This window comes from Lolium perenne, chromosome 4, assembly GCF_019359855.2.
Source record: "Lolium perenne isolate Kyuss_39 chromosome 4, Kyuss_2.0, whole genome shotgun sequence".
Classification (NCBI taxonomy): Eukaryota; Viridiplantae; Streptophyta; class Magnoliopsida; order Poales; family Poaceae; genus Lolium; species Lolium perenne.
The window spans coordinates 192,353,469-192,371,444 of NC_067247.2; the positions used below are offsets into that span (position 1 = coordinate 192,353,469).

The 17,976-nt window shown below is 46.7% G+C and overlaps 2 non-coding genes across 2 annotated transcripts; both read right to left on the bottom strand.

Moving 5' to 3' along the window:
• Positions 1 to 15,302: 15,302 nt before the first annotated feature.
• Positions 15,303 to 15,374, bottom strand: TRNAP-AGG (transfer RNA proline (anticodon AGG)). Its single transcript has one exon. It is a non-coding gene; the product is annotated as a tRNA-Pro (tRNA).
• A 166-nt stretch (positions 15,375 to 15,540) lies between these two features.
• Positions 15,541 to 15,612, bottom strand: TRNAP-AGG (transfer RNA proline (anticodon AGG)). The gene has a single exon. It is a non-coding gene; the product is annotated as a tRNA-Pro (tRNA).
• Between the last annotated feature and the right edge of the window lie 2,364 nt (positions 15,613 to 17,976).

Sequence of the window (17,976 nt, forward strand, 5' to 3'; positions counted from 1 at the left end):
CCCTCGGCTCCACCTCCTATATAAAGGGGGAGTCGAGGGATGAAGAATCAATCGAATCATTGTCTGCAAACCCTAGTTTTCATAATCGTCGAGTACTTTTCAGCTGAAACCTTCGAGATCTACTTACCCTCTACTTCCAACTAAACCCTAGCCTACAATCCATAGGCATTGACAAGTCGATACTTTGTCAATTGGCGCCGTCTGTGGGAACTAGAGGCGTAAGGATCTGATCTCGATGGCACGTTCAAGATCTTCGACATCGTCAACCGCAAGCAACACAATGGATCGAGGTAAACAGATCGCTGCTGGTCCTGTCGATTTTGTTCCTCACCCACCCTCCCGTTTGGATGCATATGCGTATCTGGCGGAGCCCATGGAGATGACGTTCGGAAGATTTCACTTTCGCGTCGAGAAGGAAGGATCGTATCGTGTCGAGATTCCGATTTCGTCGGGATCGTCGGTGGTCGATTCCGATTTTTCAAGCTATGCATCGTCAACCGAGTCAGGAGAAGAAGAAACCTCGGTGACACGCTACGTCAGCACCAGAACAAGAGAGAAACTCGCCAAGATCTTCAACGACATGTCGTTTGAGTCATCTGCGGACTCATATATAAGCGATGGCTCAAGCGATGTCGACAGTTACGACTTCATCGACAAATCTATCACAGTGGGCAAGGTCTTCATCAATCTCAACGATGATGTCACCAAACCCAACGTAGATCTGAGTACAAAGTATCATCAGATTTACGCCATTGAAGATCAAGAGGAGACATCTGAGGCTTTCGACAGTCTGGGAAATCCATACGTCGATCCCTCCAATCTGCGCCAAGGCCTGGGCAACAAATACATCGGGCCAGAGCCGCGAGATAGGGTTCAACTTTCACAAGCAGCGTGGGACAGAGCCGCGAGAGCTATGAACGGCACAGAACCAATGGCTACCACGGCCACACCAGAGGAGTTGCAAGCATACCAATATAGGCTCGCACGAGCCGCCAGGGAATTGGAAAAACAGACAGCTGAGTTGAACAGGAGAAAGGAGGCAGCTTCTGCATCCAGCAGGAGAAGGGCAGATCTAAGTCGACAATCTAGAACTACGGGTGATAGCCACAGGGAGGCGCGGAACAGAGCAAGATCAAGGCTGCAACATATACCCGAAGCAGAAAGAGAGCACTTGGTCCAAAACCTCGACATGTCCTTTATGTCGATAGATACAAGAGGAAACATCATCCCTAAGACACCAGAGGCTGGGTATATGGCGACACATGCTTTTATCCTTGCATCTAAACCACCTCCAGGTGATCCAAGGGAAACACTGTACAATATGGCGGTAGCAGGAGTTGGAGCTATGGGGACAGCGTTTGTATCAACGCCTCCCGAAGGAGCGGCAAGGCAAAATAGTCCACGACCCGCAGCAGCAATAGCGGCAGCACCTGAAGGGCCAAGTGGAGCAAGAGACACAGCAGCACAAGCAAGAGTCGACAGAGCGCGGCAGAGCAGAAGGGATCATCGGCAATCTCCGGAGCTGACCGACGAAGATATGTGTGGCTTGCCATGCTTTACGAGGAGAGTCCGGAAAACTCGAGTCCCCTCAGGATTCAAGTTACCCGATAATTTCAAGAAGTTCGACGGCCTTCAAGATCCAGAGGATTGGCTAGTCGACTATCTGGAGACGGTGAAGCTCACAGGAGGAACCAGGGCAACAGCCATGCAAAGCATCCAGGTGCATTTGAGTGGAGCCGCACGATCGTGGATAAAGAAACTCGCTCCAGGATCCATCGACAGCTGGGAAAGTTTCGAGGACGTGTTCGTCAAGAACTTCAGATCCACGTGCAAAAAACCCGCGTCGTTAGAGGAGTTGAGAGCGTGTCGACAAAAGCCAGATGAGCCAATGAAAAAGTACATCCAGAGGTGGAATATCATCAAAAACTCGGCAGAAAATATATCTGACGAGAGAGCAATAGATGTGTTTGTCGCAGGAGTCAGGCGTGGAGATTTTGTCGAGGACTTGGGAAGGACCAATCCAAAGACAGTATCCGCGTTAATGGAGATAGCAAATAAATGGGCAGATGGAGAAGACGCTGTCCACAACAAACGACACAGGTCGCCAGAGGAGGACCGCGGTCGAAACTATCAACCGAGGCGAAGATTTCCTCGGCAGTACCAGAACTACGACGCTCCAGGACAAATTTCGGCTGGTTTTCGGACAAACACAGGAGGAAGCAACAGAGATGATTACCAGAGAAGCAGTGAACAGCGAGGTGATAACAGGGATGATTCACGCAACAGGCAAAGTAGCGGGCCTAGATTCCCAAGACCTTTCGTGTCCCCTGAAGAGATGATGAATGGACCGTGCCAGTTGCATTTTTTCCTCGACAGCAACGGTAAAAGACAGTCAGGGCACTTGCAGAAAGACTGTCGAAATTTTCAAGCAATGTTGCGGTATGCAGAGAACGCTAATGCGCGGGCAGCACAGAGAAATCCTCGAGAACCCAGAAGCGAGATTCACTTGCCGCCTCCTCCAGCGATTACAGACGACAATCGGCATCAGCTCAGAATAGCGGCGGCACCTGCACCACCACCTTATGTTGATCCTAACTCCAATGGAGCAGTGTCGATGATTCAGAAGGGAAGGCCGTCCAATAGAGCTCAGAAAGTAATCTCACGACAGGTGTTTATGGCAGAGAAAATGCCTCCACCAACAGTTGAGTACCTTAATTGGTCAGGACAAGATATCGGCTTCACAATAGCAGATCATCCGCAGCAAGTTCCTCGACCAGGGCAGTCAGCACTTATTTTGCCAGCAGTTATCGCGGGATTTGATGTCTCTCGAGTGTTCATAGACGGCGGCAGCAGCTTAAACCTTATGTATGCAGATACATTGAGGAAGATGAACATATCCTTAGCAAACTTGAAACCAACAGACACAAGGTTCCACGGCATCACAAAGGAGAAACCAAGTTATCCATTGGGAAAGATCAATCTCGACGTTCAGTTTGGGACCCGAGAAAATTATAGAATCGAGAGGCTCGAGTTTGAAGTCGTGGATTTTCCGTCGCAATACCACGCTCTGTTGGGACGACCAGCATATGCTAGATTTATGGCGGTACCACACTATACATACCTGTTGTGGAGGATGCCTGGACCAAAGGGACCAATCACAGTCAAAGGAAGCTTTGCCTTAGCCGATAAGTGCGACAAGGATTTCCACCGGTTGTCAGAAACTTTCGGGATGCAAGCTGAGTACTTGGCGTCAAAAAGCATGACTGATTACGACGTGCGCGTACGTTGGAAGGCCAAACAAAGAATCAACTTTCAGTACCGAGAAAAATTCAAAAGAGGTGCAGATTCACCCGACAGACCCGAAAAAGACGACATCTATCGCAAACGACATGGATATCGCATAGGAAAGCGCGCTCGTCGAGTTCCTCCGTGAGCACTGGAAAATCTTCGCATGGTGTCCAGCTGACATGCCAGGAGTACCCAGGGAACTTGCCGAGCACCACCTAAACTTGGATCCACTAGCGAGACCAATCAAACAACCTTTGCGGCGTTTTTCGGAACCAAACCGCAAAGCCATGCTGTCAGAAATCAATCGACTACAAGAAGCTGGATTTATCAAAGAGATATTCACAGAAGCCACATGGGTAGCAAATCCTGTGCTGGTGCCGAAGAAAAACACTAAGGTCCTTCGCATGTGCGTCGACTTTACGTGTCTCAATAAACATTGTCCAAAGGATCACTTTCCCCTCCCGAGGATCGATCAAATTATCGACTCCACGGCTGGATGTGAACGTCTTTCCTTCCTGGATGCATACTCTGGTTATAACCAGATCAGATTGAAAGAAGAAGATGAAGTAAAGACTGCGTTTATTACACCTTACGGCGTGTTTTGCTACAGAACAATGCCCTTTGGTCTAAAAAATGCGGGAGCAACATATCAGAGGATGATGCAGAAGTGTTTGGCGACACAGATTGGGAAGAACGTGCAAGTATACATTGATGATGTCGTCATAACATCAAAAAAGGGGGCAACGCTGATCGAGCATCTCAAGGAAACCTTCGACAACCTCGATAAGTTCTGCCTCAAACTGAACCCGACGAAGTGTTCTTTCGGCGTCCCAGCAGGAGAACTTCTGGGGTTCCTAGTCTCAGCAAGAGGGATTGAAGCAAATCCCGATAAAATACAAGCTATCGTAACAATGAGGAAGCCAACAAAGTTGAAAGAAATACAACAGCTAACTGGGCGAGTCGCAGCTTTGAGCAGATTCGTCGCGAGGTTGGGAGAAAAAGCGCTGCCGTTCTACGCTTTGATAAAACAAGGAGATAAATTCCAGTGGAACGAAGAAGCCGACAGAGCTTTCGAGGATTTGAAGCGCACAATTTCGACACCACCAATTTTGGTGGCGCCAAAAGAAAGGGAACCTCTCCTACTGTATATCGCAGCCACGCCCCAAGTGGTGAGCACGGTGCTAGTTGTCGAAAGGGAAGAAGAAGGGAAACTCCACGGCGTGCAGAGACCAGTATACTTCGTTAGCGAAGTTTTATCGCCCTCAAAACAAAGGTATCCTCAGTACCAAAAGATAGCATATGGAGTGTTCACGACAGCACGAAAATTGCGCCACTATTTTTCGGCACACCCGATCATAGTGGTCAATGAAGCTCCTTTGTCAAATATACTGAACAACCCAGAAGCTACGGGTCGTGTCTCCCTTTGGGGAATAGAACTTTCCCCTCGGGACATCACGTATGAAAAAAGAAAAGCAATCAAGTCGCAAGTTCTGCCGGACTTCATCGCAGAGTGGATGGAGTTGCAAAACACAGGACCCCCAGACTTATCGAGAACCTGGACCATGAACTTTGATGGGTCCAAGAGACTAGAAGGGGCTGGCGCAGGAGTAGTACTCATATCACCTGAAGGCGACAAGTTGAAGTACATCCTTCGGATGACGTTCCCTAACGCATCTAACAATGAAGCAGAATATGAGGCTCTCATACACGGGATGAAGATGGCGAAAGCCTGCGGTGCAACTCGACTAAAAATCTTTGGCGACTCACAGTTGGTGGCACAGCAAGTTATGAACCAGTGTGACGCAGTCAATGATAGCATGATGGCATACAAGGAGGTGTACAACGAGCTCGAGAAGTTGTTCGATGGATGCGAAGTAAATCATATTAGTAGATTGAGCAACGACGAAGCCGACGTTCTTGCAAACATTGGGTCGCAATGCCTTGCAGTCCCGCCAGGTGTATTCTGGGAAGAGATAACAGAGAGATCCACTAAGTCGACAAAATCAAAAAAGAAGGAGAAGAAACCCTCGGGGGCTACCAAGGAAAAGCAAGAAGACGAAGAAGAAGATCAGGACCTGGTCATGGTGATACAGATACCATGGATGCAGCCGTACATATCATACATCCTCAGGAAAGAAATACCCGACGATCCAGTTGAGGCAAGACGAGTAATTCGACGCTCCAAAGCTTTCACGGTGGTCAAGGGAGAATTGTATAAGCGAAGTATTTCAGGCGTCTTGCAAAGGTGCGTCACACCTGAAGAAGGAAGAATAATTCTGAAGGATGTACACGAAGGAATATGTGGCCACCACGCAAGTAGTCGAGCTATCGCAGCCAAGGTTTTTCGGGCAGGATTCTACTGGTTGACAGCAATCGAGGACGCCAAGGACATAGTAAGAACTTACGATGCGTGTCAAAGGTTTGCCGCAAAACCTCACTCTCCAGCAGCAGAGCTAGCACCAATACCATTGTTATGGCCCTTTGCTCAATGGGGACTTGATATGGTGGGCAAGTTACACAAATCCTGGCCAGGAGGAAAGGAGTACATGCTAGTAGCTGTCGATAAGTTTACAAAGTGGATAGAAGCGAAGCCGATAAATTCACCAGACGGAGCATCCGCAGTAAAATTCGTAAAAGGCCTCGTCTTCAGATTTGGAGTGCCCCACAGCATCGTCACAGACAACGGCAGTAACTTCACATCCCATGAATTCAAAGATTATTGCGAAGAGGTGGGTATCAAGCTGAACTTTGCGTCAGTTGCACATCCTCAAACCAATGGGCAAGTCGAGAAAGCCAATGGCATCATTTGCAATGGCATCAAGAAGCGCTTGTTAGGACCACTGGAAAAAGCTCGACATACCTGGCCAGAAGAACTACCAAGCGTGTTGTGGAGCATCCGAACAACACCAAACACAGCAACGCAGGAAACTCCGTTTTTCCTGGTTCATGGAGCAGAGGCAGTACTACCAATCGAGATAGAGCACAACTCTCCACGTGTCGCCGAATATGATGAAGAAACGTCGAGAAGAGCGCTGACGTCGACGCACTTGATGAGGCTCGAGATGAAGTATTATCTCGGGTAACCAAATATCAACAGGACTTGAAGAATTACCACAGTCGACGTTTGCGGCCAAGATCTTTTCAGGTGGGAGACCTAGTTCTTCGGCTCACACAAAAAAGTCATGAAAAACTCGAGTCACCATGGCTTGGCCCTTACATTGTCACGGAAGTAATCGGAGGAGGAGCATACAGGATAAAGGACAAGAAGACAGGGGTGGAGGAGCCAAACCCCTGGAACGTGGCGCAACTTAGGCGGTTCTACGCCTAGAGTCGAAATATAGTCCTTGTAAAACTTCAATGTACTGAAACGCCCGCGAGTTTTCAGACGCACTCTTTTCCTTTTTCGGGGCACCGAGTGGGGCCGGAGAAGGTTTTTAATGAGGCGGGCTTGCGGTGCTGCAATATAATAAAGATAGTGTCAATATAACTTTTCTTCTTTATCGACATGATCAAAGTCTTTGCTCTGACGAATTTCAATATAGTTCATCGACAAAAGAAAAGCCTTGCCTTGGTATTCAAATACCTCGTGAGTCAATAAAAATACAAAATAGTACTCAATAAAAAGCTCGGGGGCTCATATTCGCCATAAATATATAAATGCCTTGGTTCAAAACCTCGCAAATATATAAATACAGTAAAGAGTCACCGAGACACTCGGGGGCTAGACAAACATAGAAATATAATGGTTGCTTCACAACATAATCATAGTCGTGGGTTACAAAGGAGAAATATCTACAAGAGGAAAATAACTAGTCTTGATTCAATATGTCATCAAGAGTAACTCTGTTTTCTTCATGAGCAGCACCAAGAAAATCGGCATAATGGCCATCAGCAAAAAAGTCGGCGTCCATCCGAAGAAGGTCCTCAATCATTTCTTCGGCTATAGGCGTAACCTTCGTGTTAATCCTGTCAACACCAACTCTTCGACGTTTTACCTTTTGATGAACTTTCGCGACAACTTGGGTAAGGTCAAGATTTGAGTGGCAGATCTGGAGCATGATAAGAGCAAATCTGGCGCCAGCTACCAGTTGAGCTTTGACAAAATCATGGATACTGCGAGCATCCTTGAACCTTTCCATCAATTCGAGAAGAGTTTTTGGTTGGACATTCCGAGGAAACATGGAGTTGTAAACCATGGACAAGGTCTTGGTACAGAAGTCAAGGAAGTCGCGAGTTTGAGAGGTGCGATCTTGAAATCTGACAATTTGGCGGGTCCTCTCTGGGGTAGCCCAAAACAAAGAACCATGGTCCAAGGAAAGGTTAACAAGGAGGTTCGTCCTAGCATTTACCCTCTCTTCCTCGGCAGCAGCATCAGTAAAGGCACCTATCAAAACAACGAAGTGGAAACCTTTAAGAGACAATAGCATGAAGATGAAAGATATTGGAGGATGAAACAAGCATACCCAACATATCTGCACTGGCTTCATTCATTAATTCGAGCATGAAATTTTCTCGAGTAGTCGCCTTTTCAGCCTTGGAAGCAGCAATTTCCTTCGCAGCCACGGCCTCGCGAGCTTGCTGGAGAGCAACTTTTTCGGCTTCAGATGACTTACGAGATTGCTCCATCATCACAAGTGTTTGCTTCTTCGCATACTGAAGTTGTTGTCGAAGTTTATCCAGTTCTTGCGACAAGGTATCGTCGACAGGTGCAGTATCAGCAAAACTTCTCCTCGCGCGAGAAGAAGAAGGCGAAACATTGGAAGGAGTGGAAGATGGAGTATAGTTATCAAATATCAACTGAAATTTAAACAAGACAACATCAAACAACAAGCAAAGATAGAGTTTTTCATTAATCTCTTGGAATAATTACAAGGGCATTACAGTGGAGCTAAGGAAATACGTGTCGCCAAATGACTACTTTGGCGACAAGAGCAAAAGAAACAGAAAGAAAAACAGAGGCATGCAACTAGACCTCCGGCCTTGACGAGCTAGGAGTCGACGTTGGCTTAATCCCGAGATAGGCCAAGATCTTCTTCGTGTTGGGCTTGGCCGCCTTAATCAGCGACTTCCACCTTGATTGCTCTATCTGCTCGGTGTCGCCAACTTTCATCCAGTCAATAGTCTGTCGACTGTCAGCAACCAACGTGACAGTGTTCTCAACGGCAACCTTCATATTTTCTTGGCGCATCTTCAGTCCAAGGTCTTCCGGTGTATTGAACATCTTGGCAAGGTTGAGGAAAGTCGCAGGCTCCTCTTTCTTCGGGAAGAAGTAAGGGAACAGTGCCGACAATACTGCGTTAGCATTCGACACACCTTCACGAATCTCGGACCCATGAAGCTCCAGATAGGAAAGTGCGTCAAGGAGCGGGTCATCGACAGGATTCGTCAGATCAAACTCCTGGTTTGTTTGGGCTGTCAAGGAAACAAAGCATTAGTGAAAAGACAAGAAACAACGATTCTCATAAAAATAGAAGGGATCAGCAAAATTACTGAAAGTGCGGCGACTTTGAGTTTTCAGGCGCTTGAGGATTCCTTCTTCACGAGAAGCTTGCGCAGTTTTGTGCTCGTCTAAGGCAGATGTAGCATCTTCAAGCTTTTTCTGCAGTTCCTCGACGCCAGCAGCTTTCGCCTTGGCTTCGTCAGCTTCGGCCTTGGCTTTGCTAGCAGCGAGTTCGGCTTTCTTGCGAGCCGCCTCACTTTGCTCAAGTTTTCGAGCAAGTGCGTCGGCGCGTTCGTTGGCCTCTGCAAGTTTCTCTGTCGAGATATGGAAAAGAGAGAGAAGAAAGATCAAAAATCGCGACAAGCAACAGGAGTCAAAAGTCAAGGAAAAACAGCAAGTATAAAAGTCGTTACCTTCGGCTCTATTAGCATATTCACGGTACACAATAAATTGGGAACCGATGCGGAGAAGATCTTTGATCATAGGCTGTAACACAGCAAGAGAAACATCGGCATGAAAAAGAGAAAAGGCGTAACAAAAAACAGAATAAGGAAAATATAGATGTCGACAAGCTTACATCATCTAAGAGCAGAGTCGACGAACTGCCCAACTGAGGGGCAGGTTCAACAATCTTTTCAACCCTTGTCCTTTTTGGTGAAGGAGCAAGGGGGCTTGATGGTGGAGTAGTGGTGACGACGTTTTGTTGAGGAGGCGAGGTTTCTTCCCCTTCAACTAGCGTGTCTGAGGCAAGTACAGTACGTGACGTGCTTGTCCGAGGAGCCACGTCAGTAATTGGTACTTCTTCCTCGTCATCACTGTTGATCAAAAAATCGGCAGCATAAAAAGCAAGACAAGATAAATATTTCGAGTACAAAAATAGGGAGAAATAAAAACGACTTACGAGCTGACGAGGGATTCAACATAAGGATCATAAGCTGCCTTCGGATGAGAAGGAACAACTTCTTCAGCCTTAGAGGTGCCAGAATCTTCGGCATCGTTCCTTTTCCTTTTGTTCCTTGGAGAAACAGCAGGAGGAAGGGATTGCGTCGACTCACTGGCTTCAGACTCGATTTCTTTTTCACGAGAAGCCGCAGATTTGTGAGAACCCGCGACTTCACTTTCAGGAATAGAAGAACCTTGAGTATCTTCGGCAACGATGGCTTGTTCTTCGACTTCTCCACCCTCAGGAAGAGGAGGAAGGGAAGTCATAGTAGGATGGTTCTGTAAAAAATAGTGACCAAAGGAAAATTAAAGAGATGACAATGCAATGAGATGCAGAGAAAGTGCGGAACAAAATAAAAATTCAGGAAGACAAAATACCTCGGGGAGTGGATTGGCGGAGCTGTATGGTTCCACGCGACAAGAGGAAGGAATTGGGTCCTTGCCCAGGCGAGAAAGTCTTCGAACCAACTTCTCCAAGTCCTTGGTGGAAAGATCATTGGAGATTCTGTTGGCGTCGTTTTTACCAGAATACGTCCAAAGGGGATTTTTGCGAGCCTGAAGAGGCTGCACTCTAATCCTAAGGAAGTAGGCAGTGATTTGAACACCAGACAGCTCTTTGCCTCGAGTGTTTTGAAGCTGACGAATACGAGACATGAGTGCCTCTGTCTCCTTTTTCTCTTCCTCGGAAGCTTCGGCATCCCAGGAGCGGCGGCGCTGAATTCTGGCACTTCCGTCGAAAGGAATTATGTTGTGCTCAACGGAGTTGGCGCTTTCTTCGTGAATGTAGAGCCACTTTTTGCGCCATCCTTGGACAGAATCAGGAAATTTGACGTCGAAATAATCGACATCAGTACGAACACAGATAACAACGCCACCTATGTTATAAGTGACGTTGTGGGAGCCATTGCGGCGGAGGCAGAAAATGCGTTTCCACAGAGCCCAATTGGGAGGGATTCCGAGGAAGCATTCGCAAAGTGTGATGAAAATAGAAATGTGAAGGATGGAATTGGGGGTCAACTGGTGCAGTTGAATCCCATAAACGAAAAGAAGGCCGCGGAGGAAATCATGAATTGGGGTCGAAAGGCCGCGGATTAGGTGATCAACAAAACTAACCCGGTACTCCATTGGAGGCTTGGGGTAGCTTTCTTCGCTGGGAAAGCGGATGGCGTCCTCCTTCTTCATGAGGCCAAGCCTCTTCAGCATGTTGGTGTCTTGGTTGGAGATTTTGGATCTCTCCCACTCAAGATCCTCGGCGGCCATCTTGGATTCCGGAGTGCTGTGGCGAGTCAGACGCGCGCGCGGTGGCATCAACGGCAATGGCAGAGCAATGTATGTGAGTGCGGAAGATCAGAGAGAGATGGGCGCAGGGGAAGTTTTGCGAAGAGGAACAGGTGAGCGGCGCAAGCGAGGGGATGAACGGAGGTTGAAGAAAGGTTTATATAAGAATCGGGTGAAGCAGTGTGCCGTTGGATGAAGAAATCGTGTGGTGAGAATAGATCTTCTAGATACAAGGGCAAAAAGGTATTTTTACTGAGATAGGCGTTACCGTACGTGCGCCAGAAAAAGCGGAGGACGTGTGTCCCCCACTTGCACGACGTGTCAACGTGGTGGAAGCAATGGACCCACAGGGCAGTAAAATTACGACTATTCAACAGGGATGAAGTAAGTTTGATTAAGGGAAGCATGTCGACAAGAAAAATAAAAGAAGATTGGCGACAGAAAGAATTATTCAATACTTCGGGAGCCTTTGATCAAATACAAGTTTTTGCCCAAATGCTCGGGGGCTACTTCGACAAAAAGTAAAATTTCGAGTATGGCAATATAGAAATTGCGGGAGCCTACAACCAAGCACAAGTCCTTGGCTGTAGCCTCGGGGGCTACTCCCATCGGGAGCGCTGTTCGCGCACCCGAGAGATAAAAAAAAAAGAAAGAAAGAGATCATATTGGGAAGTAATGGCAATATAGCGACAAGGTGGACTAAATTGTTGAGCCTACAACCAAGCACAAGTTCTTGGTTGTAGCCTCGGGGGCTACTCCCATCGGGAACGCTGTTCGCGTGCCCGATGAAATTAACAAAGGAAAAATAGAAAAGCAAGAGAGTATATTTCGAGTTATAATTAACTCTACATATACTCCCATCGGGAGAGCAATATAAGTCATATTTGACTCGATAAAATGTGCCATTCCAACAGCCGGAAAAGCACTCGACAATATATTCTCAGAACGCCGAAGTTGCGATCAATTTCTGAATGCCGCAAATTTGCGAAGGTAAGACCCCAGATCCGTTCTGCTGGGCGTGGCATCGCCAAAGACTGCGCTCTGCTACTTTTATCCGTATCAACAGATACGAAGAAAAATCCTAACGGACGCGTTAGGTACCCGATAAATTTGACTGGGACTCGACAGAATGGTAAGACCTTAAGCGGCACCTGTCGAAGTTTACACCAGTATCCCGAGATCATGTCCAGGGACGTGATTTTGAAGTAGGTTTTTGCGGATTGCCACTAGAGCAGTTAACTAGTACCTGATCCGTCAGATGAACTAGCCCCACTACCATTATCCCTGTACAATATAGAATTTTATGTGAGGAAATATAAAAAAGTTAAAGCTTTCGAATAAAAATAAACAGTGGAGATTTTCCCTGATTCTACGATTCAAGCAAAATCTCGGGGGCTACTGACATAGGCATCCCAAATGGGCCTGCCGAAGATGGTACCCGGGGTTTACTGGAGGCCCAATACCCGAAGAATAAGAAGATTCGGGAGCCCAAGATCTATTAAGGAAAGATAAGAGTTGTAATAAGAGGTGTTATTTGTAATCTGGCGGGATGAGTTAGAAACCGTCCCGAACTCTGTAAACTTGTATAGCACGAATCCCTCGGCTCCACCTCCTATATAAAGGGGGAGTCGAGGGACGAAGAATCAATCGAATCATTGTCTGCAAACCCTAGTTTTCATAATCGTCGAGTACTTTTCGGCTGAAACCTTCGAGATCTACTTACCCTCTACTTCCAACTAAACCCTAGCCTACAATCCATAGGCATTGACAAGTCGATACCTTGTCAGTTACGCCAAGGGGATCCGTTATCTCCGATGTTGTTTAACATTGTAGCGGATATGTTGGCGATACTCATAGAGCGGGCCAAGTCTGATGGTCAAATTGAAGGGGTGATTCCACATCTAGTTGATGGTGGCTTATCTATCCTTCAATACGCTGATGACACAATTCTTTTTATGGATCATGATCTTGAAAAAGCTCGAAATCTGAAATTAATTTTAGCAGCTTTTGACCAATTATCGGGATTGAAAATTAACTTCCATAAAAGTGAATTGTTCTGCTTCGGTGATGCCCAAGACGATGTAGCTCTGTATTCAGAGTTATTTGGTTGCGGGCAAGGCCAATTTCCGATTCGCTATTTGGGTATTCCGATTCATTATCGGAGACTTACAATTGCGGAATGGAAATTAGTGGAAGAAAGATTACAAAAATGCCTCAGTAGTTGGAAAGGTAAACTGTTGTCCCTGGGTGGAAGACTGGTACTCATTAATTCAGTACTAACTAATATGGTACTGTATATGTTATCATTCTTCATCTTACCCAAAGGAATTCTGCACAAACTCGATTATTATCGATCCAGATTCTTTTGGCAAGGGGACAACGAGAAAAAAGAAATATCGACTGGTTAAATGGAGTATAGTTTGTAGTCCCAAAGATCAAGGAGGGCTTGGAGTTCATGACCTGGAGGTCAAGAACTCAGCGCTAATGGGTAAATGGCTATTTAAGCTACTTACTGAGGATGAGATTTGGCAAACTATACTTCGGAGAAAGTACATAGGCTCGAAGACATTATCTCAAATGGTTTGGAAACCTGGGGATTCACACTTCTGGGCCGGTCTTATGGCGACAAAAAATGTCTTTTTTCGACATGGGCACAGATACGGTTCTGGGAAGATGCTTGGCTCGACAATGCACCCCTATGTGAACAGTATCCCGCTTTGTATAGAATTGCGCGTCGCCAAGGTGATACCATTGCAACTGTAATGGCTACCTCACCCCCGAATGTGACGTTCAGACGGGTTTTACTAGGACAAATGCTCGTGGCATGGAACAACCTAATTCTGCGGCTTGGAGATATTCAATTATCGCCAGAGCCTGATGAATTTCGATGGAACCTCCACGTAGATGGTTCCTTTTCTGTAAAATCTTTCTACAATGCGATGCTGCTCTCTGATTTACCAGTTGATAATAATAAGAAAATTTGGAAGATGAAGATACCATTAAAAATTAAAAATTTTGGATGGTATCTTCGTCGTGGGGTTATTCTCACCAAAGATAATCTTGTTAAGCAGAATTGGCACGGAAGTACACGATGTGTCTTTTGTCATCATGACGAAACCATCAATCATTTATTCTTCCGGTGCCAGTTTGCGAGATCTATATGGTCAGTCATCCAAGTAGCGTCTACCTTGTATCCCCCGACTAGTGTCGCTAATGTCTTTGGCAATTGGCTGCATGGTATCAATTCAAGGTTTAAAATGCTTCTTAGGATGGGGGCGCTAGCAGTTATCTGGGTGCTCTGGCTATGTAGAAATGACAAGATTTTTAATGACAAAAATTGTTCTTTGTTGCAGGTTATCTACAGATGCACAGGTATTCTCTGTTCGTGGTTACCTCTTCAGCGGGAGGAGAACCGAGACCTGTTTACGGAGGTCTGTACACGGTTGGAGGATACGGCGAGGGATACTTTTTCCCTACATGGGTGGCAGCATAGTCTACGGATAGAAGCTCCACCTAGCTCTTAGGCGTTATATAATTCATCGTTCCGATATGTATTTCGCCTCTTTTTGTTTTATGTTACTTTGGTGACTTGAGACAAACAAACGGCTATGTGCATCCTGGTTATGCCGAGGCTGGATGTAATTGCTTCTTGAAGTAATAAAGCATCCTTTATCGAAAAAATGGGCCGCCTTCATTGCTATGCGCCAGGAGATTCGAGACTCTACAATGCATCAGCTGCTGCAAGATGATCTGGTGGAGCACATATGGACGCTCCGAGGCAACGCTAACGCCGATGCCAACTAGTCTGTCATAATTTATTTGAAAAATTGTGAAATTGTGTGCTTCATTTGTTTCAGCACTTGTTAAACATTGTACTGATTATCGCCGAATTTGTTTCAGCAATTTTCGTACTCTAGGTCGCCGAACTTGTTAAATTTTATGTTAAATTTGTTTGAAATATGTCAAATGGTCGAGGTTGGGGGTTTCCTGCCGGGGGGACGGCCGGAACTTCGGCGCTCCCCAGGTCAAATCTTCCTCCAATCCGGACGAAAATTTCGCCGGATTTGGGCGTGAGGAGCGCCAACGAGTGGGGATGCTCTTACCTCCTGACGCCGCCGTCTCCTTTTTCTCCTCGCTGGAGGAGCTCGTGTCCCTGTGCCCGCGGCGACGGTAAGCTGGACGCACTGTGTTGAGCTGGAGACGGAATTTGTTTTTTTTTTTCCGGCAGTGTAGCTAACACACGATCGGGAAAATATAAAAGAGGCGCGACATGCGCGAAGGAACAAGGCTTGCCTACAACAATGAAAGCCTACCTCATGTCTCCATACAATGAAGGAAAAAAATGCAAAAAAATGGGGCATTCCGAGAATTGAACTCGGGACCTCTCGCACCCTAAGCGAGAATCATACCACTAGACCAAATGCCCTCTGTTGAAATAATACTTTTCAAGTCATATATCTCCTATAGGTGTACCAGGTTTTAGACAATCACACAGACTCTGAACCTCATCAAAACTGTGGTCCAAAACCTTATCCTCAGACCATCCAAAGCTCAATAAAGCATTGCCATGCATGGCAAAACGATTTTCAACATGGGGATTCCGAGAATTGAACTCGGGACCTTTCGCTCCCTAAGCGAATATCTTACCACTAGACTAAATCCCCAACTCTGCTAGGTCAATGCACTTACACTTGCAGGGTTTCAGACAAGAGCACACAACGTGCCAAATTTACTTTGATATCTGTCTTCAGGATGAAATAACTGCACTTCAGATTACTTACTTCATGGTGCCAATGTATGAGAAAAAACTGCCGACATCTCAGTACATGTAGTCAGAACTACAAGACTTCTTGTTTAGTAATATTGTTTTCTGTCCAATTCACTGGACAACATGAAGGTGTAGTGTTTTTTTGTATGAGCATGTGCAAGGTACCATTTTACAAGTTGGAACATTATACAGAGCAAGTAGGAAGACTGCTGAGTAGTCAAAATAACAAATATATGCTAGACCATATAGCATTACTTGGGTATTAATTGGTATCTTCGATATTAATATATGCTCTTTGTCGAAAAAAATTACTTGGGTATTATGGTTTTGCATCATTTTCATATGATGTGCCAATTGCGATGAAACAAAATCAAAGTGCAATTAGCGAGAAATGTTATCCTGTTTGAGTAGTGTTATATGCCTTCACGGTGTTGGGTGCCTGCAAATATTCCATAGATGTATAGTTAATATGTATGCTACTTCTGATACTCTAGTCAGTTGCTATAAGAGGATATCTGCAAAATATAGTTGGAACCTTGTGTTAAAAAAATGGAATACTTATTGCTGTGATAGTGTGATGTTCCACCTTAGATTATATTATCTTAAATGGTCATATGATAGAACCGGAGGGGCTCGATGACGCCGGAGGGGCCCTGCTACGAGACTACACCGCCGGCATCTCCTACAGCTCAGCACCCGGCTTCGCTCACGCCCCAGGCAAAGCTCTTCCGTGATGGACAAGGCCATCTGGTCTGGCGTCGTGTTGACGGACAGCCAGACCACTTGGTCACCTCACCGCCGCTGCCTCCTACACCTACGGGCTCCGCCTCGCCTGCTGCCAAGACCCCAGCAAGCCCGTCATGCCCTGCTACTCCACCTCCTGGTGCCAGCCTCTTTGGGGACGAGCTGGAGTGTCTACCCACGCCCCTGTTCCAGCAGCTACCCTCTCCGCTGCTTCAGGCGCCTACGTCGACCCCTCCAAGGCCTCCAACCACTAGGAGGAAGACGCTGGCCGGGGCCATGGCTTTCCCTTCCATTCGCAGCAGCCCCAGGCTACATGCCAAGGGAAGGGTGGCTCCGGTGGCCCAGATGGCGGAAGCACTTCTCTGCAGGCGCCTGGGGATTGTGGGCGAGGACGAAGCTGCCACACAAGATGCCATCGATAGATACGTCAAGCTGTACAACGGGCGTCTGCCTCAGATCGCGGTGGCGGCGCTGCGTGTGCTCTTCCACCTCGACTGCGACCTCGCCACAGCGGTGGAAGATGCACTCCTGGAGCATGGTGGCGAAGGTGCGATGAGCCTCAACGCTGATGAAGCTGCTGCGGCTGATGAACTGATTGCCTGATGCGATCATCTGCTCAAAGTTATCTAAAGAGCTTACTATTCCCTATGTTAGAACCTTCTGTTGCTACTAGTCCTGTGGGCTGCATGATGATCATGACCTTGCAACCCTGTTATGCTCGCTGCTACTGCTTCTACCTGTTTAATTCGAACCGTTTGCTTCTATCCCTAGCTGGAACTGTGTCCATGCTGCATGAGAGCTTCCCAGTTCATAATGATTGACCCAGATATGTTGTTCAGTATTATTACTTGGAACACTCGCGGTCTCAATGATCCAGATCGCCGTGACACGATCAATGAGATTATTTCGGCCTCTACATGTAACATTCTTTGCATCCAAGAGTCTAAGCTGGAGAACATCGATGATGCCACCGCGGCTTACCTCGGTGGAAATCGTCTAAAAGGCTATGCCCAACGGCCTGCTGATGGCACTAGAGGTGGTATCCTCCTTTTGTGGAATACTAATGTTGTCAATATCACAAATATCACAACGGGACAATTCTTCATCTCCGGCTTGGTTACTTTTGTGCATTCTTGCACCTCCTTCAAGATAACCAATGTCTATGGGCCAACGAGATATAATTTGAAAGCCGCCTTCTACCAAGAGCTCCTTGAGGAAAAGCCGATCGCGGGCGTAAAGTGGATCGTTACAGGCGACTTCAATCAAATTTATCGGGCACGTGATAAGAATAGAACAAATACGAACCGCACTAGGATGACCCAATTCTGTGACGCCCTCAACTTATGTGAGCTCAAGGAGATTCATCTCCAAAATAGAAAGTTCACTTGGAGCAACGAGCAAAGAGATCCTACCATGAGCAAGCTCGACACCTTCTTTTGCAATGAGGATTGGGACATCCACTTCCCATCCCACATCCTTCATGCGCTCTCCTCGTCGCTATCCGACCATTGCCCTC